The sequence below is a fragment of the Nycticebus coucang genome, chromosome 18 (assembly GCF_027406575.1).
Source record: "Nycticebus coucang isolate mNycCou1 chromosome 18, mNycCou1.pri, whole genome shotgun sequence".
Taxonomy (NCBI): domain Eukaryota; kingdom Metazoa; phylum Chordata; class Mammalia; order Primates; family Lorisidae; genus Nycticebus; species Nycticebus coucang.
In genome coordinates, this window is record NC_069797.1 from 35,794,706 (window position 1) to 35,822,199 (window position 27,494).

At 46.2% G+C, this 27,494-nt stretch overlaps 1 protein-coding gene across 1 annotated transcript in view; it reads right to left on the bottom strand.

The window, feature by feature from the left end:
* LOC128570574 (acid-sensing ion channel 2) overlaps positions 1 to 27,494 on the bottom strand; it is a 285,991-nt gene that overhangs the window by 18,143 nt on the left and 240,354 nt on the right. The window lies entirely within an intron of this gene.

Sequence of the window (27,494 nt, forward strand, 5' to 3'; positions counted from 1 at the left end):
ACCTTGGCTTTGCCAGCTGTCAAACTTCACACACATGAAGGTTTACGCTGTGTACTCTTTTGCGTCTGCTTCTTCCACTCAGGAGAATGTTTTTGAGATTTATTCACGTGGTTGTGTGTGCTAAGAGTTCATTCCTTTTTATTGGTGAATAGTTTCCCAGCGTACGAACACACGACAATTTGCTTGTCCACTTACCTGATTATGGGCATTTGGATTGTTTACAGTTTTGGGTAATTATGAAAAGTCTCTACACGTATTTATTTATAAGTTGTTTTGCGGACATATATTTTAATTTCTCTTGAGTAAATGGTTAGGAGTGGAAGAGCTGGTTCATAAGTGTAGGTACAACTTCATAAGAAACGGCCCAACTGCTCTCTAAAGTGGTTCTACTACTTTATATCCCCATTAGTAGCATATGAGAGTTCTAGTTGCTCCACATGCCAGATTGTGACTTCAGAAGTGTACAGTTGTCTCTGGTTTCTGTATAGAGTTCCCTCATGATTGATGATTTTGAGCACAATGTTGTGTGTTTATGGGCCATTTACATATTATCTTTTGTGAAGCATTTGTTCATGCTTTTTGATCATTAAGAACAACGTGTTGGCGGCGCCTGTGGCTCAGCGGGTAGGGCGCCGGTCCCATATGCCGGAGATGGCGGGTTCAAACCCAGCCCCGGCCAAAAAAAAAAAAAAAAAAAAAAAAAAGAACAACGTGTTTATTTTTGATGTTTATCATCGAGTCATAAGAGTTCTCCATATATTCTGGATTCAAGTCCTTCGTCAGACATATGTATCATTAATATTATCTCTGTACTTCCTATAGTCTCTTCCCTCTTTTTCTTTCCTTTCCTTTTTCTTGAGACAGAGTCTTACTCTGTTGCCCAGGCTAGAAGGCGGTGGCATCAGCCCAGCTCACAGCAACCTTAAAGCCCTGGGTTCAAGCGATTCTCCTGCCTCAGCCTCTCGAGTAGCTGGGACTACAGGCACCTGCCACAATGCCCAGCTTGTTTCTCTAGGGTCTTGCTCTTGCTCAGGCTGGTCTTGAACTCCTGAGCTCAGAAAATCCACCTGCCCCGGCCTCCCAAAGTGCTAGGGTTTATAGGCATGAACCACTGTACCTGGCCTTCATTTTCTTTCTTTCTTTTTTTTTTTAAAAGATGCTCTTTATATTTAACTTTTTTTTTTTTTTTGACTGGGGCTGGGTTTGAACCCACCACCTCCTGCATATGGGGTCGGTGCCCTAGTCCTTTGAGCCACAGGCACCAGCCGGCCTTCATTTTCTTAATGTTATCTATTTTTCCAACTTTTAAAGCAACCTCATTAAGATATAATTTATATACAATAAAATACAAAAATTTTACTGTACAATTTAATCAATTTTTATACCCTTATAATGACCACCCTAATCAAGATACAGAGCATTTTCACAAACCCTCCCCAATTCCCTATTTACAGTTACTCCCTTCCCCACAACCTCCAGGGCGTCCACTGATCTGCTTTCTGTCATTACAAACCAGTTTTTTCTGTTCTGGTCCCACGTATTCTATATGAACAGAACCATGCAGTATGTATGCCTTTGTGTCTGGCTTCTTTCTCTCTGTAAAATGCTTTTGCGATTCATTCATATTCTTGCCTGTATCCGTAGGTTCATCCTTTTTATTGCTGAGTTTCACTTCTTCTTGTCTAGTCTTTATTCTTTTATTTATTTATTTTTTCTTGTCTTGCCGCATTGGCTAGAAACTCTACTATAATGTCAGAAAAAACTGGAGAGAATATCCTTACCTTGTTTCTGATCTTAGGAAGAATGGGCTCATTAATTCACCATTAAATATGTTAGATAGCTATGACTTATATTTTTCTCAGATGCCCTTCTCAGATTGAGGAAGTTCTGTTCTATTTCGAATTTGCTGAGAGTTTTATATCAGTGCGTGCTATGCTTTGTGATTTCTGCTTCCACTACAATGATTTTTTGCCTTTATTTTGTTCATGCAGTGAGTGATATTGATTGATTTGGAGATGTTAAATGCACCTTACCTTTCTGGGATATATTCCACTTAGGCATGATTTCTTATTCCCTTTATATATTGCTCTATTTGATATGTTAATATGTTGTGGAGGGTATTTGGCACCTATGTCCCTGGTGGATATTTACTTTCCTGGTAATATTCTTGTCAAGTATTGGCATTCTGATCCTGCTGATCTCATAAAAAGAGCTATGAAGTGTTTCCTCATTCTCTGTTTTCTGAGTTTGTGTGGACTTGCTACCATTTCTAACTTAAATGCTTGATAGAATTTGCCAGTGAAGCCATCTGGACCTGGTGATCATATGCGTGCGTGTGAAGATTTTTAATTATGAATTCAATTCCTCTAATAGCTATAGAGATGCTCAAATTTTCTATTTTATTTTTTGTGCTGATTTTGGTAAGTTGAGTTTTCATGAAGAATGTGTTCATTTCATCTAATTTTTTGAATTAAGTCGTATATAATATTCCCTTATTATTTTTCTTTTTTTTTCCCTTATTATTTTTCAATATCTGTAGGCACTATAGTAATGTTTTCTCATTCTTGATATTGGCAACTTGCACTCTATTTTTTCTTATTGTTAATGATTTCTAATTTAATTATATTTTGGTCAGAAAACATACTCCCCACAGTTTAATTCCTTTATAATTTATTGAGATTTATTTTAAGGTCCAGTATATGTTCTATTTTGGTGAATGTTACATGTGTGCTTGAAAAGTATGTGTCCTCTATTACTGCTGGTGTAGTGTTTTATAAAAGGCAATGAGGTTAAGGTTTTGATAGCTTAAATCTTCTATTAACTTTACTGACTTTTTTCTACTTGTTCATCAATTGCTGAGTGAGAAGTACTGAAATGGATTTGTCTATTTTTCCCTTTAGTTCTGCCAATTTTTGCTTTGTCTATTTTTGAAACGTATCATTAGGCACATACATATTTAGGATTGCTACATCTTGATGAATCAATCCTGTTATCCTTGTGAAATAGCCCCTTTATCACATGCAGTATTCTTTTCTTGAAGTTTACTTTGAGTAATATAGACATAGCAGCTTTATTATGCTGTTTTTCTTTTTCCATCCTTTACTCTCTCTCTCTCTCTCTCTTTTTTTTTTTTTTCTGAGACAGAGTCTCATTCTGTTACTCTGGGCTAGAGTGCTATGGTGTCAGCCTAGCTCACAGCAACCTCAAACTCCTGGGCTCAAGTGATTCTCTTGCCTCAGCCTCCCAAGTATCTGGGACTGCAGGTGCCCGCCACCTGCCACAACACATCTGGTTCATGTTTCTATTTTTAGCAGAGACAGGGTCTCATTCTTGCTCATGATGGTCTTAAACTCCTGAGCTCAAGCAATCCACTTAAGATTACAGGTGTGAGCCATGGCACCTGGCCCATCCTTTTACTTTTAACCTGTCAGAATCTCCATATATTTAAGGTTCATCTCGGTTCGGGAGTGTTTTTAAGGTACATCTATTTGAGAGTTGAGAGTTGCTGTTTTATCCTACCTGACAATTGCTGCCTTTTAATTTGAGGGTATGATCTATGTAAACCTAATGCAATTCTTTTTTTTTTATTAAGACAGAGTCTAACTTTGTTGCCCTTTGTAGAGTGCTATCATGTCATAGCTCACAGCAACCTCAAACTCTTGGGCCCAAGCAATTCTCCTGCCTAAGCTTCCCCAGTAGCTGGGACTACAGGTGCCTGCCACAACACCTGGCTATTTTTTTTGTTATTGTTGTTTAGCAGGCCCGGGCTGGGTTTGAATTCACCAGCCCTGGTGCATGTGGCTGCTGCCCTAACCACTGAGCTCCGGGCACCCAGCCTACCTAATGCAATTCTTGATATGGGTCAGTTGAAGTTCTTTGTTTCTTAATTGTTCCCGCTGCCAGTTTTTCTTTTGTTCTCTCTTTCCTGATACCTTTTAGGTTGATTGAGTGTTATTTTAGTAGTTCATTTCCTCTCTGCTGACTTTTGATTTATACCTCTTTGTAGTATTATTTTTAGTGGTTGCTCTAGGATTTATGATATTTAGTCCTTCACTTTATCACAATATAGCTTGAATAAATATTATACCAGTTCACACACAACTCTATTTATAGATTTTTTGTTGTTTATGATATTGTTTCATGTATTCTGTTTCTACATCTGTAATATATACTCTATAATTCACTGTCATTATTTTTGTGTTAAGCAGCCCATGACTTTAAAAGAAGTTAAGAAAAAAGAAAACATGTTTTTATTTATCCCCATAAACTGTTTTTTATTATTCAACATTGTTCTTGTAGAGCTGTACTTCCCATTTGATGTTATTCCCCTTAACCTGAGGAACTTCCTAGAACATTTCTTGTAGAATGGGTTTACTCGTGGCAATTTTTTTTTTTTTTTGCAGTTTTTGGCTGGGGCTGGATTTGAACCCGCCACCTCCGGCATGCAGGGGCTGGCGCCTTACTCCTTTGAGCCATGGGCGCCACCCTGTGGCAATTTTTTTTTTTAGTTTTCATTTATATGTACAATGTCTTAGTTTTGTCCTTATTTTTGAAACATATTTTGGCTGTAGAAAGGTTGATAAGTGTTTTCTTTTTTTCATTGTTTCAGGATAATTGAGGGTACAAAGAATTAGGTTACAATGTTTGCATTTGTTAGGTAAAGTCCCTCTTATAATCATGTCCCACCCCCAAGAGGTGTCATACACCCTAACATGGTGGGAGCTCCCCCATACTGCTCCCTCATTCCCCTGTCCCCTACCTTGAATTGATTTGAGTTTTTCTCTTATATGGGTGTGTATTAGATCGTCTACTGGCTTCTTATTAGAATTGGGTACATTGGATTCTTGCTTCTCCATTCTTGTGATACTTTACTCCATCTGGGTTAATACAAAAGAGTAAAATCTCCATCTTTTTAATGGCTGAATAGTATTCCATGGTATACATATACCACAGCTTGTTAATCTATTCCTAGGTTGGTGGGCATGTGGGTTGTTTCCACATTTCGGTGGTTGTAAATTGCGCTGCGATAAACAGTCTAGTGCAAAGGTTGGTGAAGAATTTTCTTCCATCATTTTAAAGATGTTATTCCTCTGTTTTCAGGCCTCCTTTTTTTTTGATGCGATTCAGTCATAATTCCTTTTATTGCTTTCTTGCATATATTGTGTCTTTTTTTCCTCCCTCCGGCTGCTTCTGAGATTTTCTCTCCATCTCTGCTTTTCAGAATTTAAGCTACATCATGCCTAGGTGTGATTTTCTTTGTAGTTATCCTGCTTGGGGATTGTTGAGAATCCTGGATCTGTGAAATGATGTTTTTGAAAAAAACTGGAAAAACACGAGGCAATATTTCTCCAATCATTTTCAATTGTTTTTCTGCCCGATGCTGGCTCTCCTCTTCGAGATGGCAATTACACACACGTATGTCTACTTGATATTGCTGCACAGATCACGGGGGCTCCACGTGCTTTCATCCGTCTTCCTTCTCTTTGTGTCTCATCTGAATAATTTTTATTAACCTGTCTTCAAGTTTTACTGTTTTGTATCCCATCTTCTGCTGATCTCAGACAATAACTTGTAAATCTCAGATATTGTATTTTTCAGTTCGAGGACTTCCATGTGATTTTTAAAACACGTTTCCATATCTTGCCTAAAAGTTTCTCATTATTTACACGTCTTTCTGTGATAAATTAGCATGTCTATTATTGTTATTGTAAAGTGACTGTTTTCTAATTCCAACCCTGGAGTGCTACATAGATCTGTTTCTAGGGACTGGTTCTTTTCTTTTCATGTTCTCTCTCCTTCCTCAAGTGTCTAATAGTTTTTGGTAGCACCCTGGAACAGTCGTTTTTTTCATTGGATAGTGGACATTGTAGAGAACTCTTTCTAGTGACTCTGGATAGGCTATCTTCCTCTGCATAATACAGAGTTTTGTTTTGGCAGGTAGTTAAATTAATGGTGACTTGTGTTGATTTTTGTGGAGGGATTGTTTAAGGCTTTGTTCAAAAGTAGGTGTATTTTAGTTTTTGCCTGAGTCTCAGGTATAGCCCTTAGTCTTGGGAATAACAGACACTTCTGGGGTTTCCATGGAAAGCCTGAGTTGTTTATCAAGTCTTTCTAATGTGGTGGAACTTAAATTACAAAATCTTTCTCCCCTGCAGTGGCAGCTGCTGAAATTATTGCTCAGCTCTTTCAACTGCTGGTTTCCTCTTGGGCTTCTTCGAGTCTCTCTCCATCCATATGCAGTTTAAGCTTCACATTAGGATTTTAGAGGTCTTTATGTAATAATTTAGGGGATCCCCCAAGAGGGGACCAAGTGGGTCCCCTATTTCTAGCATTTTCCCTCATAATTTTCAGCCTTCCTGGGAACCACCCTGAACTCTAATTTCTGGCTCTTTAACTTAATGCCTGCTGGTTTCTGGTTGAGTCCCATCCCCAGTATTCCCTTACAACTTTGAAATACCTTCAGGGGAGAGGCCAGGTAAATAAATGTGTTCCCTCCGGTTTGTGCCTGTTTTTCCTTTTTTTCTAGTGCTGTCAAACAGCGCTTTGAATACATTTTGTCCAGAGTTTATGATTGGTGTTTCCAGGAGGATTAGTCTGATATTAACTATTCCGTCCTTCCTGGAAACAAAAAGTCTCAAGATGTGGTTAATTTAATAGTCTCAGGACTTTTTTTGAGGTGGTCCCATTTTCATTTTATTGATGGGAAAATTGAGTGTCAGAGAGGTTATGTAGCCTGTGCAAGATGACACACCTGCTGAGTGACAGAGCTAAGAGATCTCTGACCCCAAATTTATGCTTGTCACATGGTAGGTACTATGGTGCCCCCATATAGAAAGAAATCAGGAGGAATGGAGAAACACGCCAAGGAGGACTTTTCACACCTCTTTCCTTTTGTTTTTCTCGGTTTCTCCGTTCTTCCTTTGCCATGGGAGTTTGCTTTACTCTCTCTCATCTTCCCCTTTTCAGTTTATGAGCTAACCCTGCTTTCGCAGAGATTTCTTGTATGACCTTGAATAAGTCACTGCTCCCAGCTGGACCTTAGTTTTCCCATGTGGATTTGGGGTTAGATCATCTCCAAGGCCCATGAGAGGGTTGCGATTCTATGATTTGGAATGGACTGGGTCCCCTGTATTGTTCGAGAGTGGATGCATGGGGCGGTGCCTGTGGCTCAGTGGGTGGGGCGCCGGCCCCATGTACTGAGGGTGGTGGGTTCAAGCCCGGCCCCGGCCGAACTGCAACAAAAAAATGGCCGTGCGTTGTGGCGGGCACCTGTAGTCCCAGCTACTTGGGAAGCTGAGGCAAGAGAATCGCTTAAGCCCAGGAGTTGGAGGTTGCTGTGAGCTGTGTGAGGCCACAGCACTCTACCGAGGGCCATAAAGTGAGACTGTCTCTACAAAAAAAAAAAAAAAAAAGAAAGAGTGGATGCATGGATGTGGGAGGATGAATTACATCTTTGGGCAGGGGCAGGGATCTCAAATGATGAAAATTAACTTTGTGAAGGGGGCATGTCTCTTCTACTAAAACAGATTCTTTGCAATGAGTGGACAAGGACTGTAGCTGGTGATGGGCCAAAGTTTATTCAGGGTCAGACACTCCCCTTTTTGGTTGCAGAGGTCACGATTCCGATATCCCACCTACCCTGCTATAGCAGACTCATCATTTGTTCCATCAGCTTCTCTGAAGCCTCATGCACAGCAGCAGCTGGAAAATTACAGTATGCACAGCACCGACTCTGGCTTGCCAGTGAGTGTCTGAAAGTGGGTTGGAGTATTTGTTTATCCTGGGCAAGCAGAGCCTCAGGGGGACACTGAAGCTCTGTCTTCAGATATCTGAAGGACTGTCTCATGGAAGAAGAATTAATTTGTTTTTGGGCATCCCCGAGGGAAAGATAGATACAAGAATAGTCGTAATAAGGGATGTGGGATGATAATAACATTTATTGATGTTGCAGGCACTGGGGTAGGCACGTTATATGCACTGGATACATGCCGGCTCAACATAAGGAAGAACTTTCTATTCCACTAGTATAATTCAATAATACAATTGTTGTCTTGGGAGTGTGCTCCCCGTCACTAGAGCTGATCAAGTAGAAGCTACACAACTACTTGGCTGGGTAGGAAGAGAGAGATTCAGGCATTGGGTGTACAGTCAGATGAGGCAACATCTAGGGTCTCTTAAGCCCCCTATGTCTAATCATGTACTCGAAATCTATTACTTTAATTTGAAAATTAGAGATGGGGAAGGACCCAGACAGAACCTTGAACTCCCCTCTTTCCTGGGATAGCTGTGTGACTTGGGGAGAGCTACATAGCCCCCAGCCCCAGCTTTCAGTCTCTTCATCTGATTCAGTAAGATGAGTTCAGAGCCCAGTGGCTAGCAGGTGCTGACCAGGATTCAGTCCTCACCCCCTTCCCTGATTAACTGCTTCGTGTTTTTCTATCCTTTCTTCAACACACTGCCCCACTCTCCTCTCTTCTCCTTACACGTTGGCTCTATAGGCCAGCAAATTGCTGTCCTTTTTGGCTTCAGTTATTTTGATTTGGTTTCTTGTGATAAAGAACCTTGCTTAATTCCTCATTTCAGACCAGCACGTCAAGACGTCTCCAGGCAGCTGAATCTGAGGGTGTGGAGCCAGAAGTGTGATCCAGGCTAGAGATGTGAGTGTGGGGGTCACCAGTGCATAAGACACGGGTTGAGCCAGCCCAGGAGAGAGGAGACGCCCAGCCCTGAGCCCCGAGGTGTTCCCCATTTATCCGAAGGCTCTTCCTCCCCTGCTCTTTCTCCTTTGTGCCATAAAAATGGGGGCTTTGATAATGGCTCAAATTTATGAACTGCGCAAGGAACTCAGAACTTTTATGATGGAATCTCCCGGTGCTTGCCTTTCATCACTCCACTGTACCGAAGCCTCTCGCAACAGTCGCCTTCATTTTATAGAGAGAAGCTGCTGTTTGCTCCTAGGCCTGGGGATGGACGTCCATCCTGGTGGTGGTCCTCAAGCAGGGTCTCCCCCAGCCTCTCCCAGACCGCAGATCCCGAGGCTCACCAGCAGGTGGCGCTGCAGCCAGCGCGGCCGCAGAGGCCGAGTCTGTGCAGCCGGGGCGCGAGGGGGTCCAGCCCCCGCTCGGCTGGCTTTCCTCTTTAGATCCGCAGCCTACACCCTGAGAACTTGACTCAGGGCGGGGGATGGGTGGTTGAGTGCTGTAAGTGAATGCCAGGAGGAGGACGAAACTGTGTAAGAGTATGTTGTTCCTCTCCTGGAAGGGATAGGAAAGCACTAGAGGAGGGAAAAGGAGAGGGGAGACGCTCATGGAGCTTATTTCATAGGCACTGGACACCTGCCCAGCCTCCTGCATCAGGGGTGGGACACACCTGTACCGAATCCCTGCTGGTTCTCACTAAGCCACGTGGCTGAGACCCTGGCTTGGCTTCTGCTGGGAATGCCCGTGTGCTGGGTTTGAGTCCGACTGGGCCACTCGCTTCGCTGGGGGACTTCAGGTGAACAGCTGAGCCTCTCCGACCTTCCCTTCCGATGACAGTCACCGCGACAGTAGCTACTTGAGAGGGGCGCTGTGAGTCTGGGACGCGATAAGGTATGCGTAGCTCAGCTGTTACCCTCCGTTGACGTCTGGACCCACGTAAAACTCAGCCCCTCATTAAGTTCCCTGGAAGGCCCACCTGCCCCAGGCATCCAAGCACAAGGGAGATGTCAGAGGTAGGTGGAGGAGGGGCCGCAACAGAGGGCACCAACACCTTCCGCGGGACTCCCCTGCTCCTTCCCTGGGCCTCTGGCCCCTCCCCACTTTCTCTCTCCTGCGTGCTCTCCGTCCGGCCTTTCCCAGAGCAGAATCAACATAGACTCCCAAGCAGTCATCATATTCTAAAGTCTCAGCACATGGCAACATCCTTCCCCACAGTCTTACCTTATCATAATATTTTCCCAAGGAAAGCCAATTCCCTCCCTAAGAGGAATTCTAAAGCTGGATGTTGGCTGGGCCCCGTGGTTCCTACCTGTAGTCCTAGCACGCTGGGAGGCTGAGGCAGGTGAAGTGCTGGAGCTGAGGAGTTCGAGACCAGCCTGAGCAAGAGTGAGACCCTGTCTCTATTAAAAATAGATGAATTAGCCAGGCGTGGTGGCGGGTGCCTGTTGTCCCGAGCTACCAGGGAGGCTCAGGCAAGAGGATCACTTGAGCTCAAAAGTTTGAGGTTGCTGTGAGCTATGATGATACCACTGCATTCAACCCAGGGCAACAGAGTGAAACTCTGTCTCAAAAAAAAAAAAAAAAAAAGCTGGATGTTAGGATGTTTTTCAATTCCTTGTAGTGTAACAAGATGGAACCCCTCCAAGAAGGTGTGCTGCAGAAGAGAGGCTGAGTACCCTGAAGCCCTGGCTGCTCTCCAAGTGGGCATTGCCCTTCTATCTCCTGGAGTCCAGTGAGCAGGGTCTGGAGCCCACCAGGCCACACCTTTGCATCAGTAACACAGAGATACACTCTGATGATCTGTGCCCCCACGTGTTTTGGGCGGTTTCTGAAGTGTTCTCTCTGGAATCCTTATTATATCCATGTACTTAGCTGCGAAGCGAGCGTCCAGAGGTTTAAACCTTTTCTTCACTGCAGTGCCAGCAATGAAATCATGCTGGGAGAAGAGCACTGGTGGGGCAGGAATTGTCACCTCTCTGCGCCTTATTTATCTGCTGCATAGAATCAGGAGTCTGGACCAGATATTGAGAAACTCCAGAGTTTTGAAAGTCTTTGAGTCTTTGTACATCACTTACTGCAGTCCAGGACAGAGGGTGGTCAGTGGGTGGGCGGCTCTCAGATGATTTGTCTGGTGTAAATATTTGGCTCAGAACATGTTTTCTTCCCTTCCTCTGTCTGGAGAAGCTGACCAAGATGAGGCCAGTGTGACCCTGGCTCAGAGCCAGCAGAAAGCCTTCACTCTAGGAAAAACTGCCTTGAGAGTGAAGGCAAAAAAAAAACCCCTTTGCAATCTTTTTCAGAAACCATAGTCAAAAGGGTGTTCAGTTTGCTCACGGAAGCTTTGATTGACCAGATAATACTCAGCCTGAGGGAGGTGGCCTCTAGGGGGTGCAGGGAGAAGGAATGGGGGTGCCCTCTGGACTGTTACTTTGTTGCAGGGCCTCAGAAGGGCTGTTGTTGTTTTTTTTTTTTTTTTTTTTTTTTTTGTACAGACAGAGTCTCACTGTACCGCCCTCGGGTAGAGTGCCGTGGCGTCACACGGCTCACAGCAACCTCTTAACTCTTGGGCTTACGCGATTCTCTTGCCTCAGCCTCCCGAGCAGCTGGGACTACAGGCGCCCGCCACAACGCCCGGCTATTTTTTGGTTGCAGTTTGGCCGGGGCTGGGTTTGAACCCGCCACCCTCGGCATATGGGGCTGGCGCCCTACTCACTGAGCCACAGGCGCCGCCCAGAAGGGCTGTTGTTAGCCTTGCCAGCCCAGTGGTCTAGCTCAGATGAACCAAGTACTTCATTTACTCCTAGGACGTGTCAGGCACGGGGCCAGGCACAGGTGAGAAAACAAGGTATCTGCTCTCCAGAGGCTCCTGTTTGGCAGAGTTCTTCTTGCTACCATCTTGGGGTATACCCCCAGCACCCTGAGGCCTATTCTCTCTTTTATCCTCCAGCTCGCACAGCTAAAGGGTTGGGGGAAGAACACTGCACCACCACTGACAGGCTGTGTGGTTTTGGTCAAGTTACCTGACTACTCTGGGCCTCAGTTTCCTTATGTGCAAAACAGAGATAGTAACCTGGAACTCCATCGGCGCCTGTAGCTCAGTGGGTAGGGCACCCGGCCACATACACCCAGGCTGGAGGGTTCAAACCCAGCCAGGGCCAGCTAAACAACAATGACAATGACAACAACAAAAAATAGCCGGGTGTTGTGGCGGGGGCCTGTAGTCCCAGCTACTTGGGAGGCTGAGGCAAGAGAATCACTTAAGCCCAAGAGTTTGAGGTTGCTGTGAGCTGTGACACCGTGGCACTCTACCCAGGGTGACATAGTAAGACTCTGTCTCCAAAAACAAACAACAAATAAACAAACAAACCTGGAACTCCCAGAACTTCTTGGGGGTTAAATGAAACAGGGAAGAGAAGCACCTTACATAGTGTTTACACGTAGTGTTTGTTGTGCCCAAGTCTGTAGGTTAGAGAAGCACTTAGGAAGCACTTAGAAGAAGCACAGGTGTCAGTCTGATGGCTGGTCCCACTTGCCCATCCTAATTGGCATCCCTGTCTCCAGACAGACCCATATCTCTTCCTGCTCACTTGACTTCCTGGCACATAGTAGGTGCTTGATACTTGTTTGTTGAATGAATGAATGAATAAGTGAATTTCCCCATCCTGCTTTCTCCTGGTCCAAGTGCAGAGGACCAGTACAAGGGGCTGTCTCCTCTAAGCCAGGCAGGAGCAGAGGGTCCATGCTGGTCCCCACGGGCTCCATACTGAGGTAGGGTCAGCCCTGGATCACATCTGAGTCCTGGACCAGCTGACAGCCAGGTTTTCCTGTATGACCTTGGGCATGACACCCACCCACTGCATCCCATCTGTAAGAGGCACTGTGCTCTGAGAGGCTACCAGTTGGCCTTTCAGGGCCTCCCTTTTCCACCTTGTGCCTTGTGAGCTCCCCTCTTTTTCCCACCATCCACTACAAGGCAAACTTCTGTCTTGCCTACCCGGATGGAGAAGAAATCAGAACCTGCTTTTTGAGTCATAACTTTCGGTTTGGTGTTTTTATTGCCTCCTGCCGAATGATTTAAGTGCGTTCACAAATGATTATATTGCGCCCCTTTTAAACAATTCGAAAATCAAATAAAACGCTAAAATCAAACCCACCAATCAGCCGGTAACAGAGGCAGCAATGGGGTCTCAGGGGAGACATGTCTTTCAGGCAGCACAGAAGCGGGGGGCCCTCTTCCCCTGCCCTGCCTGGCTTCAGTGAGGGTTGAACCCACAAGGTCAAAGCAGAAAGGAAGGGATCAGGAAAAGCAGAAGTCACCATAGAGAGATTGGACAGTTATAACTGACCTGCCAGCTGGTGCTTATGGTAGGTACTTTAAAAAATATCTCTCTTAATCCTCACAATGACCCTGTGCGAGTAGGGTAGGAACTAAAATAAAATCTTAATAAAAATAAATGGTTCTCCCCTCAGCGACTGACTGAATGGACCCCCATCTTGGATGCCTAAAACCGAGTTGCTAGCATTGAGAAAGGAGATCAGGTGTGCCTCCTCGTGTCCCTCCCCTCTTAGCGACGTCCTTCGTGGCCCACTGACTCCTAAGTCTCTGCAAGACCTACCTGGAGCTCCTCAATATACACAACAAACCACTGGAGTCTGTCCGGTACTTTGACTCTGATTAACACTTTATCTTCTTCCTTTTTTTTTTTTTTTAAGACTTTTACTATGTCACCCTTGATAGAGTGCCATAGTGTCACAACTCACAGCAACCTCAGACTCTTGGGCTTCAGTGATTGTCTTGCCTCAGCCTCCCAAGTAGCTGGGACTACAGGCACCTGCCACAGCGCCCAGCTATTATTTTGTTGTAGTTGTCATTGTTGTTTAGCAGGCCCAGGCCGGGTTTGAACCCTCCCGCCCCGGTCTATGTGGCCAGTGCCCTGACCACTGCATGACAGACACCAAGCCCAGACACTTTATCTTAAGCATTCCTTTTCACTGATTCCTGGTCTTTTACACAGATAACTTTCAGTGATTGTTAGCTAAAGACTCTGTAACCCCACCTATAACTGTGCAAGCTCTGCTTCCAGATGTCCCACCTTTTAGGGCCAAACCAACGGATGATTTCCATGGATTGATTTGTGACCTGTCTTGTAATCCCCATCTCCCTGAAATGTACAAACTCAGACCGTAACCCCACCACCTTGAGTCCACGTGCTCAAGGCTTCTTGGGTGTGGCTCCAGTCATGATCCTAAAACTTGGCCCAGAATAAACTTCTTTAGATTATTTTACAGTTTGGCTTCTTTTCTGTCAACAAGGAAAACCCACAAAAAAAAAAAAAAAAAAAAAAAAAACAAGGGTGAATATGGACTGGCCCAAAGACTGTAGACTAGCTGATGCTATAAACACAGCTGACATTTGTGGAAACCTACTAGGTGGCCCTTGTAAGCATTTGCCTAGTACTGACTCACTGCATCCTCATAATAGCAGTACGAGATTGGTACTTATATTGTCTCCATTGAGAAGCCCCCATGAAACTGTGGCCCAGAGTGGTTGGCTGACCCTGGTTACATAGATAGTGGGTGAAAGAGCTGGAGGGGAACCAGGCGGTCTGTGTTCTTCATGACCACCTTACCTGCCTTGCTGAAAGAAGGAATATGCCACAGCAGGGTGGAACCACAGGAAGCAGAGGTAATTATTGCGTGGGTGGGTGGAGGCCATCATGGAGATTTGACAGATGGGAACTTGTGTTCTTTGGACCTCAGTATGGGAAATAGCTATTAGATTATCTTGCCCTATGCCACGTCACTAAGAAATGGCAGGGGAAGGATTTAGTCCCGGGATTGTCTGACTGCTGGGCTACAGGTTGGGAGCCAGGGACATCCCAATCTCTGCTTTGTTCACCTGCTGCCCTCCCTGGGAGACTTAGTGTTTTTATCTGTGACATCTGAGTTCAGAATAGGTCATCTTGAGGGGTGGTCTATGAGTACTGTAAGTGGCAGGTGCTCTACCAGGCAAACCACCTCCACCATCCTCACTACATGGCAGACATCACCAGTCGATCACAGATATGGTCTTAGCACTTACCTAAACACTGTCATTTGATTGAAATTGGAAATGAGAGGAAATGTTCCATTTTGGGAGGCTTCATATGTAGGAACCATCAAACCACACATTGCTAAATATTCTCAGAGAATAGACAAAACTTATTATGTATTATATAAAATATAGAATGTGCTCAGCATGACTTCCTGGCAAGAACAGCAACCACACCCTGCTCTCTTGCGAAGGAGCATCCCTGGCTGGCATGTGGACCATCAGACCAAGTAAGGAATCACCCCATCAGAATTCAGGGATGCTCTGCTCCTGTGCCAATCACATGCAGTTTGTTGTGCTGACTGGAAACTCAGTAGCAGCCGTAGCTGATGTAGGACTTTAATGAGCAACTAAAATTAATTTAAAAAGTGAACTACCCAGGGTTTGTGACTAATAAAATAATAAGCTCATATCCATTGCCAAAATGTCTAGGAGTGGGAGAGAATGTGACAGGAGCAGAAAATGTGAATTGGTTATTCAAAAAAAGCAAGAGGATTATTTATTTTATTTTTTTGGAAAGACTATAACTTGCTTCCTCTTAACACAACTTTCACCTTGAGCCTTGCTTGTTCTAAATATGCCTCTGAAGCTTGACAAGAATCCTTTCAGCTTTGATGCCGTGGGGGCAGAGACAGCCTCTGCAGATTTGTTTTCATCCGTCCATCCACCCACTACCCACCTTCCACATCGCTAATAAACATTTATTAAGCACCTAACCTGTTTCAGGAGCACTGCTAGGAAGGAAGGCTATGAAGATGAAAAAGATGGGATCCCTACACCCATGGGGCTTCCCAGTTAGAAAGAACAGACACACCTGTTACTAGGAAAGTGACCAATAATGTAGAAATGGGGAGTAGGGGGATGAAAGTAGTTTATGAGGCAGATCAGGACTGGGAAGGGTGTTTTGGGAAAAGGGAACTGCACAGGCAAAGGCACAGAGGTATAAAGAGTCCCAACTCGCACGGCAGGCTGCCAGAGGGGTGAGCAGCAGATTGGGGTGCAGCAATCAGGGCCTGGGGATCGGCCCCAACCTGTACCAGCTGAGTGACTAAAATGCTCTCCCCAATTGTGACTGTGAATCCTTCAAATGCAGTGAATATACATCACTAGCAGGTACAGCCTCTGCTAAATTCCTGTCCTCCCCACCAGTGAAAGGGCTGCCTCGGCAGAAGAGCATTTTGAGTGTCTGTGTGCAGGTCACTGCACCATTATAATCACATCTTCATGGGGACACCATTTCTTGGGTAAATGCTGTCTGTGCCGCCAGAAGCGTGTTCTCAGCAAATCGCCTCGGTGTGTGATTTGTTGATTGAAATAGAGAGAGGAGAAGGGATCCAGGGATGCAGGCTGGGAGATGGCCTCACACAGGGGAAGGAGCAGAGGCTTCGGGGTCAGGCAGGCCTGGCTCCGTCCCTTACAGGCTGAGGTAGGGCTGGGACTTGACCTCTCCAGTTTCCTTCAGCCCCTCCCACCAGGGCTGGCCAGCACCTGCAATGTGCTTTGTCTTTCTCTGTCCAGGGCCCAGGCAGGTCAGTGCAGCTGGGGTCCTCAGGACATAGTACGGGGGTCCTGATTCTTCCAGCCCTTTCTCTGACCAGCACTCTCAGCTCTGTAAGCTGGAAAGTGGCAGTTGCAGTCTAGACTGTGTCTCTACCCTGCAATTTCTTTCCTCGTCTTCCTCTGCCTCCTCTTCCTTCTTTTCTTTTTCTGGTTGCATTTCTGTATTTCTAAGAAAACCCCTCAGTCCAACTTCTACCCCTGACTGAAGAGTCCTGTGGAGGCAGCAGGGGTGACCGTTCTCTATGCTAAATTGGGCTGTTGCAGAGCTTCCTGGTACAGCTGTGTGGGGTGTGTACTGCACATCTGTACAGTAAGAGGCTGTACTCCCCTGGACTAAGGGTGTGCAGGGGCAGCCCTGAGCAGTCTGTCTCCCTGGACTCTGCTCCGTGGCTGGTCATCCATCTTCAATCCCTGTCCTCCCACTCTTTCCCTTAACTCGTATAACATTGACATTGTCCCTCCTACGGGAGACATTCCTCTGTGAGTGAGCAAAGCAGGGGACTCGGGCATGGTCAGTCATTTGTGGGCCACGAACTGGCCATTTCTCATGATCTCTTATTACTTTGCTTTATTCCAATGGTTTTGTTTTGAAATGGAAGTTGGGTCCAGTTAGAATATTCACTTTATGAATATTTTTAAAAGTGGAGCACACCATTAAAGTATGTAGTCCGCATTTCCTGCATTCGCTACAGATGGAGCACAGAATTTGCGACAATTTTGGCTTTGGTTTCATTTAAAAGCCACTTTCCATACATCTGAGTGGGGAGTGAGGGGCTGTCCTGGTCCCAGAGTGGCTTCTGCCCAGGCTGGGGGTGTGAATGAGCGGGTGCTGGGTGTGTGTGCAGGGGAGCTGGACACAGGGAAGGGAAGCCTGCCCACTCTGGTCTCTGCAGCCCTCCTGTCCCCCCCTCTGGCCACTTGCCACCTTGTGCCCTACATTACCCCTCTACCAGCCCCAGAACAGATTCTGAATCGGGGCTGGAGGAAGTGCTTTTAGCCACCCCAGCAACCAAGCTACAGGTCTTAGTCCCGAGTAAAGAAGGGAGGGGCTGCTCGCGTGGGCAGCCAGGGGCCTGGGTTCCTGCACGTGCAGCCTCAGCTAATCCTCACCATCATTCTCGCGTTAGGGGTCAAGTGGCAGCTGCAGTAAGCCGATAGCTCCATGCCCGGCACTCCACCAGGGGGGTCCCTGGAGGCCCAGCAGAGGCAACAGAATGAGCCTGAGTCACCTTCTCTCTGTGGGACTCTTCTGTGGGGGCAGAGCCAACCCGGGACCCCGTGCTCAGGAGCTGGGGGAGTTTCTTCCCCGTGCGTGTGACACTGCATGATTGAGGCTCTGCTGTGTCCTTCTAGACCTCAGGCGACCTGGCAGCCAATAATTGTCATAACATTCATCTTTTATTGTCCCTCCCTGTATCTTCTCAGTGGGGATGGGGGGGGTGTTACAGGTGTAGCATACGAGGGTTTGCTATGGGATTCTGCAAAAGTGAGATGTAGAATCCAAAGCCTCTGCTCTTGAGCCACTTGGCTCTCCAAGCTGGGGGAGAGTTCTTGGTTCTAATCTCTGTAGCTGTGTTCGGTCCCACCTCGGTGCCTGCCTTCTGTCCAGGCTGGTCTCTGGTTTTGGTGTTTGTAATACCACAGTGTGTTCCACAATTCCCTAAATAATTAAATTTCATGTGGGGCTCATTTGAATTTTGAAAACCCATCTCTCTCTCTCTCTCTTTTTTTTTTTTTTGAGACAGAGTCTCAAACTGTTGACCTGGGTAGAGTGCCGTGGTGTCACACAGCTCACAGCAACCTCCAACTCCTGGGCTTAGGCGATTCTCTTGCCTCAGCCTCCCAAGTAGCTGGGACTACAGGCGCCCGCCACAACACCTGGCTGTTTTTTCGTTGCAGTTGTCATTGTTGTTTTAGCTGGCCCAGGCTGGGTTCAAACCCACCAGCCTTGGTGTATGTGGCCAGCGCCCTACCCACTGAGCAAAACCCATCTCTTGTTATATGTTAGTCCTTCAAACCGTGGCCTCCTTTCCCCGCCCTCCTAGAAATGCTGCAATCTTGGCACACTGGGTCACATGGCTCACATGAGTCAGAGCTACTTTATAATCTTAAGAAAAACTTCTTTTCCACTAAATGATTTGAATTTGGTATAGCTGAGCTGTGTGGCTGCCAGCACTGGTTTTAAAGTCTGTGGGGTGCATCACAAAACAGTTTGAAGGGGAATTGGGCAGACACCACCCTTCACAGACATAATCATGCATGCTTTGGTCATTAGGAAGGACTTCAACGGAAAGATAAATACGCCACCCGCTTCAGGAGTTCAGTCATCCATATGTGTCATAGACTGTATTGTGGACGTTGAAGCCTAATTCCCAGGTTAAAGGGCTCAATTTCTGGAGGAACTGTACATGTCCTAATGCATATACCTTACTGGTTACGGTTATTACTCTCACTCTATAGCAAAGGAAACTGAGTCAGGAGAGGTCATCTCACCTGCTACAGGTTACACAAATGGTGAGGTCTAATTCCCCACATCTGCTCCAGGTCTGATGCCCTGGGTCTTCAAAACCTGACTGGTTCCCCTAGGCCCCCAGACAGGGGTTCTGCCTGAGTCCTGCAGTCCTTCCCAGGGCCTGGAGTCCTAGGTTGGGTTTAGGTCTCTGTTGGTACAGAGTCCTGCCTGCCAGCCTGTACTGTGGAGTGTGGCTGCACTCCACAGTATTAGAGAGTTAATTTCACATGGAAGGGGCAGTTGGGTCCCAGGTATTCTCTTCTCTTAGGTTGGCCTGCCCTCCTGGCTGGGGCCTAAGAAGAACACGCACCCTCACATTCCCAATTGGGGCCCAAGGGGCAGCATCCATGTCCACACAGGACAACACGTGGGCTCCTGAAAGAGATCGTGTGGGGATTAGAGAGGCGGGAGGGGGCAGGCGAGCTACTATGTGATGCCAAGAAAAGGGGATAGAGGGCGTGCCTGTGGCTCGAAGGAGTGGGGTGCTGGCCCCATATACTGGAGGTGGTGGATTCAAACCCAGCCTTGGCCAAGAAAAAAGAAAGAAAAAGGGACATACTTCGGAATTGGGCACGTCTGGATTCTAATCCACAGCTGTCTCTTCATCTGCAGAAGGGTGACACCAATCCTACCCCACCGGTTTGCCATGGAGACTGAACAGAATGGCCTGTGAGAGTGTTAACACAAAGGAACATAGCAAGTTCTCACTCAATAACTCAGGAGGTAGCCTGGTGTGGTTAAAAGACTGGACTGTGACTTTAAGCAGACCTGAGCTTGGGGTCTAGCTCTCTCTCACGTACTGGCCTGGTTTCCCCACCTATAAATTGGGAATAACAGTACACATTTCCCTGCTTGAGAATTTTTATATTTCATCAGTTGTAAGACATATCCTACATCCTAACATCTACATTCTACATCCTAACAGGTCTCTAACACTGTACCATCAGTGACCTCTCAGTATGGTGTTAGAGTTTAACTGGTACTATATTCCTTTCCGACTGTCACATAAAATAACATTGACCCTTATAGTTGTGGTCACCTTAGATTCTATGAAATCCAGTACATGAACTTGTGATTATGAATGGCTCAGCACAGGGCCTGGCACAGAGTGGGAGCTAGTCGATGGCAGCTGTTATTGCCCGGAGGACCATGCACAAGTTTTAAAGTATCTTTGAGCTTTGGTTACCTCATCTGCAACACTGGAATAATTATCTCTACTTTATAGGGCTAGAGAGCATCAAATGAGATTAACAAATAGACTGAGGCATCTACCAGACCTTCTGCATGTGACAGGAGCTCTCCAATACCCTCCTCCCCCCTAGGACTACACCTCCGGAAACATCCCCTTTTCAGATTTTTGGCCCCGGTCAGGTAGGCTACCCAAGGGAGGGGAGGGGACTCCTCATGTCTGAGCTTTCTGGGCTCTGCAGGGAAATCTTACCTCCTGCTCACAGTTGCCTTCAGGTGGTCCCAAGGATCAGGCAAGGCTTTTTGAACCAGTAGGGGAGATGAGGAAAGAAACCTGCTTGGCTCCAAGAAGACCTTGACTGAAGACCTGGAGTCTAAGCCTGGGGATTGCAACTAAGAAGATGTAACCCCTTGAGCCTTCTGCTGAGGTTGTCTTTATATTTGGATGAGGCTGCTGGGAAAATCCCCCAGTTCTTGGATCTCAGTGGAGAGATCACTCCTCGACCTCCACCTGCCCCTCAGGGGAACACCCTCCATGTTGGGGACAGAAGGGAGCATGTGCTGGCTTTGGTTGTTGCAAAACCAACTGGCAGCATCCCTTCTCTGTGTGCACAAGACACCACAGTCTGGATCGGGATCAGCCAGAACTAGTGTCAAATCCTGTTGTGGGTAACCATGGCCGCATGATGTTTGCTCCACAGGTCTCGGTGTCTTTATCTTTATTATCTGCAAGGTTAATGCAGATGTAGGGTCTGCCATACAGTTATCAGTGCTTAAAGTTATTAAGCTGCCTGCCCCGCTTTTCTCTTCCCCTACTCAAGTGCTTTAGAAAGATCATAAGAAAAGACCCTAAGCGATATTGACTTCAACTACAAAATGCTCAGATGTCTTTCCTGCTGCTATGATACTTGTCTTTGAAGTGAACCTTCCCCTGGAAATCTGTAACATCACAGATGGGCAGATGCAAACGATTAGGCCACGAGGAAGTCCCAGGGGTTCAGCATTCAAAGAGGAAAAAATAACCCTCATTTAAGCCCTTTGCTTGACTCCTTGAAATTGTCCCATGGCCCTGGGCCCTCCTGCTTGAAGGTGGGGAGAAAGGCACGTGGAAACACCATGACGGAGGGTAGGAGCAGAAAGCCTAGACTGACACTTTGCATAGATCGGTTACCGGGTAGGCATTGCTGTTAATTTCAGCTACCTGGAAGAAGATTCTCAGACAGACACAGGAAGAAACTTGCCCTTGGTCTAAGTCAGGATTCAGACTTGACACTAAAGCCGTGTACCACTAGCCTGTAGTCCCCATAGCAAGGTAGCCCTCCTGTCCATGACAGGTGGTAAGCCACAGCCCGCATTTTATCAGGGACCCATTGAGAGAGAGTCCCGTATGTGTCAGGGTGCTACACTGAAGCTCTTCTCTTCCCTTCGCAATGATGGACTGATACATCATTGCCATCTTCCAGATGAGAAGACTGAGGAGCACAGAAGCAAAGTGGGTTTTCTTTTTTTTTATTTTTAAAAATTTATTTTATTTTTTATTTTATTCGTTTTTGACAGAGTTTTACTTTGTCATCCTCTGTAGAGTGCTCTGGTGTCATAGCTCACAGCAACCTCAAACTCTTGGGCTCAAGCAACCTCAAACTCTTGCCTCAGCCTCCCTCCGGAGTAGCTGGGACGACAGGCACCTGCCGTGATGCCGAGTATTGTTTTAGAGATGGGTTCTTGCTCTTGCTCAGGCTGGTCTTGAACTTGTGAGCTCAAGCAATCCACCTGCCTCAGCCTCCCAGAGTGCTGGGATTACAGGCGTGAGCCACCATGCCTGGCAGACTCAAAGTGGTTTTCTTGAGATCGTTTAGCAAGTCATAGGCAGGGTTAAATGAGAATCCAAGGTGTTGGACGCCCCGTCCTACCACGCATTAGCTTGGTGACCTTGGGCAGGTTAGTGAGCCTCTTTGTGTACAGGTAGCTCTGGGTGAGATAGGGTTTTTATGAGCTAATATATAAACAGAAAATAGCACATTGCCTATATGACATATAGCTGGCATTCAATAAGCAGAGATCCTATCCTTTATCATTGGGAAAAGAAGTATTTTGGTTTGCCTTAAGAAAATCCAATCTGTAAAATTCATAACTTTGGGTCAGGGTAGGCATTATTTCAATTATTCAAGGATCCACGATTTTCATGAAGGGTTTATCCAGGGTCCTTGAAATGGCAGCTACATACGCACACTGCCATGCCTGATTACGAGTCATTAGTTACTCGACAGTGATGTTAGTGGGAAGAGAGAAAGAGCGAAGCCTGCATTATCGAAAGCCAGTGCTAGGACTGCTAGAAATCAAATGGTATTACAGGAAAAAGTAGGTCTGAAAGAGTACCCAAGGGAAAGATTTCATTTAAAAATACCCATCTCACCCTCTTTCCTTGCAACCCATCCTTTTGTTGTTCAAAGCAAGATAGAAATGCACGGAGCCAGGCACCCTTAAACATTTCCCCTTCAACTCTAAAAGTGCAGTGACTGGTGATTGGAATGAGCCTTCACAATGTAAGACGCCAGGGTTGTAATTGTTAATACTTTTGGCCGTAATTTATCCTGTTTTCCCTTTGGGTAACTAAATAGCTTTGATCACGAGTTGCCCATTTGGCTTATAAGTCTTCTTGATGAATCGCTCTCATTCTCCCGGTCCCTTCTCTGGGCTGCGGTAATTCTTGACAACTGCCTTGGAGCCTCAGTCTCCTGTGGATGCAGCGGGGAAGAGCCATCTATTAGGAGGAACACGTGGAGAACAAAAAGCCCCTGGCTTTGGGAGTTGGCAGGTGGAGGGAAAAGCTCTGTCCTCAAGACAGAGAGGGCAGAGCCCCGGATGAGGGACACCATCTGTGCCCAGTGATCTCCAGTGTGTGAGGCACCCCAACTTGTTTAGGATTCTTGGATCAGGGGTAAGTGGGCAAATTCTGCCTACTGAGCTCCAGTGAGTGCCCAGAGCATCTTCATTAAGAAAATGCCATGTGCTAAACTGTGTACTCACTGCACAGATAACCAAGAGCAGCATAGTAGAGATCATGAATGCTCCAGTATTGAAGGTTTCATCTTTCTAGGCTGATGGCTTTCCCAGTTCCCACTGAATCTAGGTGAAGTCTGTGAGTAGTTCTCACAAATGAGGTGTGGTAGAAATGATGTGGGACCTGTTGGCTGTGGCAGTTAAGAGTAGAGGTACTCTCGGGAGGCTGAGGCAAGAGAATTGCTTAAGCCCAAGAGTTTGAGTTTGCTCTCAGGAGGCTGAGGCAAGAGAACCACTTAAGCCCAAGAGTTTGAGGTTGCTGTGAGCTGTGACGCCATGGCACTCTACCAAGGGCCACATAGTGAGACTCTGTCTCCAAAAAAAAAAAAAGAGTAGAGGTATTCTCTTTTTCCCTAGATAATAGCTAATGAGAGAAGAGCCTGAAAACCTGGAGGAAGACAGAGACCCAAGATGGAAGAAGCCTGGATCCCTGAATGACAGCGTGGAGCAGAGCCCCACTGCCATTGCATTAGCCTACAGTATGAGTGAGGAATAAATTTTTATTATGTTAAACCACTCTGATTTAAAGGTTGATCATTATAGCAGTTAACCTCACCTGTCTAATACAGGCAAAACTTTATTTAACAGAATTCAAGTTCTCCAACTTAAGAAAAACCCAGGTGGCAGTCTATTCTGGGTTAGCAGGGTGACTTCTATTAACTAGGTCGTATATTGCAATTCATCTCTGATAGCTGCTAAATGGAAGTTTAGCTTATACATTGAAGAACATTGGCTAGATGGATTCTTAATTATTAGACCATATAAATTATTTTTTCAGGGGGTTGAAAGGAAGAACATGGCCTTTCTATAAAAGGACCTTGAGCCCTCTGTTTTCTCCCTTAGCCTCCACTAGATATATGAGCAAGATTCCATCTCCTCAAGTCAATGCAAGTGTCCCTTCTCCACGAGTTGAGACTGTCATCTTTCTTCTGGACGATTGCAACGAATTTCTAACTGGCCCTCTGCCTCCTGTGAACCCCCCTCCAATCCGACCTTCGTAAAATGAAGATCGAATCAAACCACTCTCCCCTTTGAGAATATCCAAGCTTCTTTTCTTCAGAAGACCCTCCATGATGTGTCTTCCTATCTCTATTTTCATTTTCCCCCAAACCATCAGGCTCTCTTCTCTGTCTTTGCTCTTCTCCTTTTCTTTTTTTCTTTTTTTGTAGAGACAGAGTCTCACTGTACCGCCCTCGGTAGAGTGCCGTGGCGTCACACGGCTCACAGCAACCTCTAACTCCTGGGCTTACGCGATTCTCTTGCCTCAGTCTCCCGAGCAGCTGGGACTACAGGCGCCCGCCACAACGCCCGGCTATTTTTTGGTTGCAGTTTGGCCGGGGCTTGGGTATGAACCCGCCACCCTCGGCATATGGGGCCGGCGCCCTACTCACTGAGCCACAGGCGCCGCCCTGCTCTTCTACTTTTCTGATGGATTATTCTTCCTGCTTGTCAGCCTGCAACCACTGGCCCAGCCTCCAAGGCTCAGTGTGTGTCCCTCTGCCAAGAAGCCTTCGTCATTCACTCCTTCTGGTGTCCAGGCTTGAGTTCTATCCCAGCACCTGCAACACCTCTTATTTATTTATTTATGTTTTGAAATAATTTTATAGGCAAGCGTTCTCTCCATGCAGGGAATGGCATAAATGTTAGGGATTGCAAAATTTCATAGTTTCCATATACCAATTATTTCATTTTGGATGACTTCTATAACATTACACGAGATACAATGTTCGTTTTGTCAAAATAAGGTATTGAAATCTTAAAACATTAAAACTTAAAAGTTTCTCAAACAAGGTACCAAATATTTCTCATGTATATAAATTCCTAATTTTGAAAGGAAATATATTTCCGAAGGATAGAGGTCTCATTTCATGCTCCTCTGGAGTATTTCTTTATCTTTAAAAACATTATTAACTATTTAATTCATTCATTTATTTTTTATTAATGTAAGGGTATATTCAATTAGCTTACATTGTTTGTGTTTGTTAGGTAGAGTCCAAGTTGTAGTTGAGCCCTTCACCCAGGAGATGTGCCATACACAATGTTAACCTGAAACTAGTGGATGAATGACTACGTGCCCACACGAGAGAAACACACATTTAAATTCAAGAAGGGGGAGGGAGGAGGGGATTTGGTAAGCTCTCACCTATCGGGTACAATGTAGGGATATATGGCACACCTCATTGTATTTATTGCCTGACAGGCCCACATCCTGCTAGCCTTCAAGCTTTCTGGGGAGGGACATAAGGGACTGATGTCTCTTCCCTAGAGCTAGCCCAAAGGTGGGGCTGAAATGACTGGAAAACTCCTGGACTCTGTTGCTGCTAATCAAGCCAGTAACCAAGACAACTTTCCCTCCTTGTGCCTCAGTTTCCACATAAACAAAACTGGGAGGTTGCTTGTCAAGGGACCGTCCTGGATGGTCTTTCAGGGTCTTTCCAGTTTCAGCGTTCCAGGATTCTATGGTTTTACCACTAACAGTGCAGTCATGTGAGCGAAATCAATACTCAAGAGTTTTTTTCTGTGTACAAGCCACAATTCTTCTGAAGACTGTCCTGGGGGGGTGCATGTGGCTCTCAGCTTTGCCTGACACCAGAGAGAATTTATCATCACAGAACAGCTTATGGTGCAGGTTTAGCAAATGTGGCGTCTCAGACGTTCCAGCGTTTCATTTATCAAGTAAACATGGCTTCGTTATTTAGACTTCAGTCACTTGGCTCATAAACTATCACTCAGATATAAAAACTGGGGTAAGATGTCCTCTTTTATTGACCCTGATGAGAAATGGGCACCATCAATTATGTCTCAGCCTGGGAAGAAAGGCCATTTGCAGGCTTGTAACTTGTTACACAGTCACTATTTTAGGACATGATACAGAGTGAGCAAGCATTCTCAACATCACAGTGCCATTACACGTGGGCTCAGGGGGTTTCATCACCATTGGCCACGCTGCCGTGGGAAAGCTTCCTTCCCTCTACCCAGCCCATGTTAGCCCCTGGGTCAGGGCTCTCCTACATGAGTTCTCCAGGGCTACTGTTGGGGAGGTTCCCCCCACTCCCGGCACTCCAGGAATACAACATAAGGGAGTCAATCGTATCTAAGGGAGTTACATTCATAGGTTTAACAAGCTCGAGTGAGAATGTGGCGGTTGTGTCATGATGCTGGCAACCCTTCCCTGCCAAATGCCTGGCTTTGGGCACATCGGATTAGGCCCCTGGTGACTACAAGTGCAGAGACTCCTTGGGCACTCCCTACTCAGTGCTGGCCACCCGATTCATCTGACTCCAGCTAGGCCCCTCACCTCCTAGCTCAGCTGCTGTCTTTTCCTCTACTGCTCCAGGATGACTGTTTCCCCAGCAGTCTCCTTTGGTTTCCAAGGGCCTCTGGGGTCAGCCAGTCTTCTGACGACTTCCCGTTCCCCCATCTACTCCTTATTCCTATATCATGGCTGAGTTTTCTGATATGCATCTGAAGTCCTTCCTCTTCCAGGAAGGTTTTTTGGCTTATTCTTCCATTTGGCTTCTTCACTCCTGCCACACTTCCCATCTGATTAGTGGGTGCTAAGTGGGCATAGTTCTGTGCCACCACTTATCTTTTTGTTCTAGAGGCTTCAGGATCTTTGGGAACAGAGCCTGCCTGGTGGTTCTTCATGACCCAAACTCCCCTTGGTGCAGGACACCCTGGAGATTCTCATTAGCATTTGTTGCATGACACCATCACAGAAGTTGGGGAAGAAATGATTCCTCAGGTGAAAGTCCAAATCCTTAACTTGGTCTGCAGGCTCTGCTTGACCAGTCCCACCGGCCTCTCCATTTCTTCTTGTTCTATTTCCTGACCCAGGCTTTCTCCTCTGTCATGGGATCTGCTCACAAGCTGATTCTTACCTCTGTGCCTTTTCTTTCTTTCTTTTTTCCTATCCCTCCCTGTGCCTTTTCTCAGGCTGTTTGCGATGCCTGGAATGCCTTTCCTCTCACTTTTCACAAAGTAAAGGGTACCAATCCATTGAGACCAGTGTAGACAGCAGTTCCTCCAGACAGCCTTCCCTGAGCTCCACGTCTGAGTGAGGACCCCTCCTCTCGCTGTCACAGCACCCCGTGCTTCTCTCCTGGCACTCGGCACGAGGCCTCATAAACAGCAGGTTACACCCTGGCCTGCCTCCCGCACCAGGAGCTCCTGAGGGTGGGGCTCCCATTTAAGAGTCCAGACCGTGAGATGCTTGTTGAATTAATGAATGGACAGATGGGGGTGGGGGTGGGCCATGGGAGTCCTGCTGGGGCTAGAAATAAGAAGATACAAGGAGACTTCAGGCTGAGGTCCAGAGGCAGGCATGAGCAGCCAGGCCCAGACCGGGGGTCAGGGATCCAGTGAGGTGACGGGATCTCTGTGG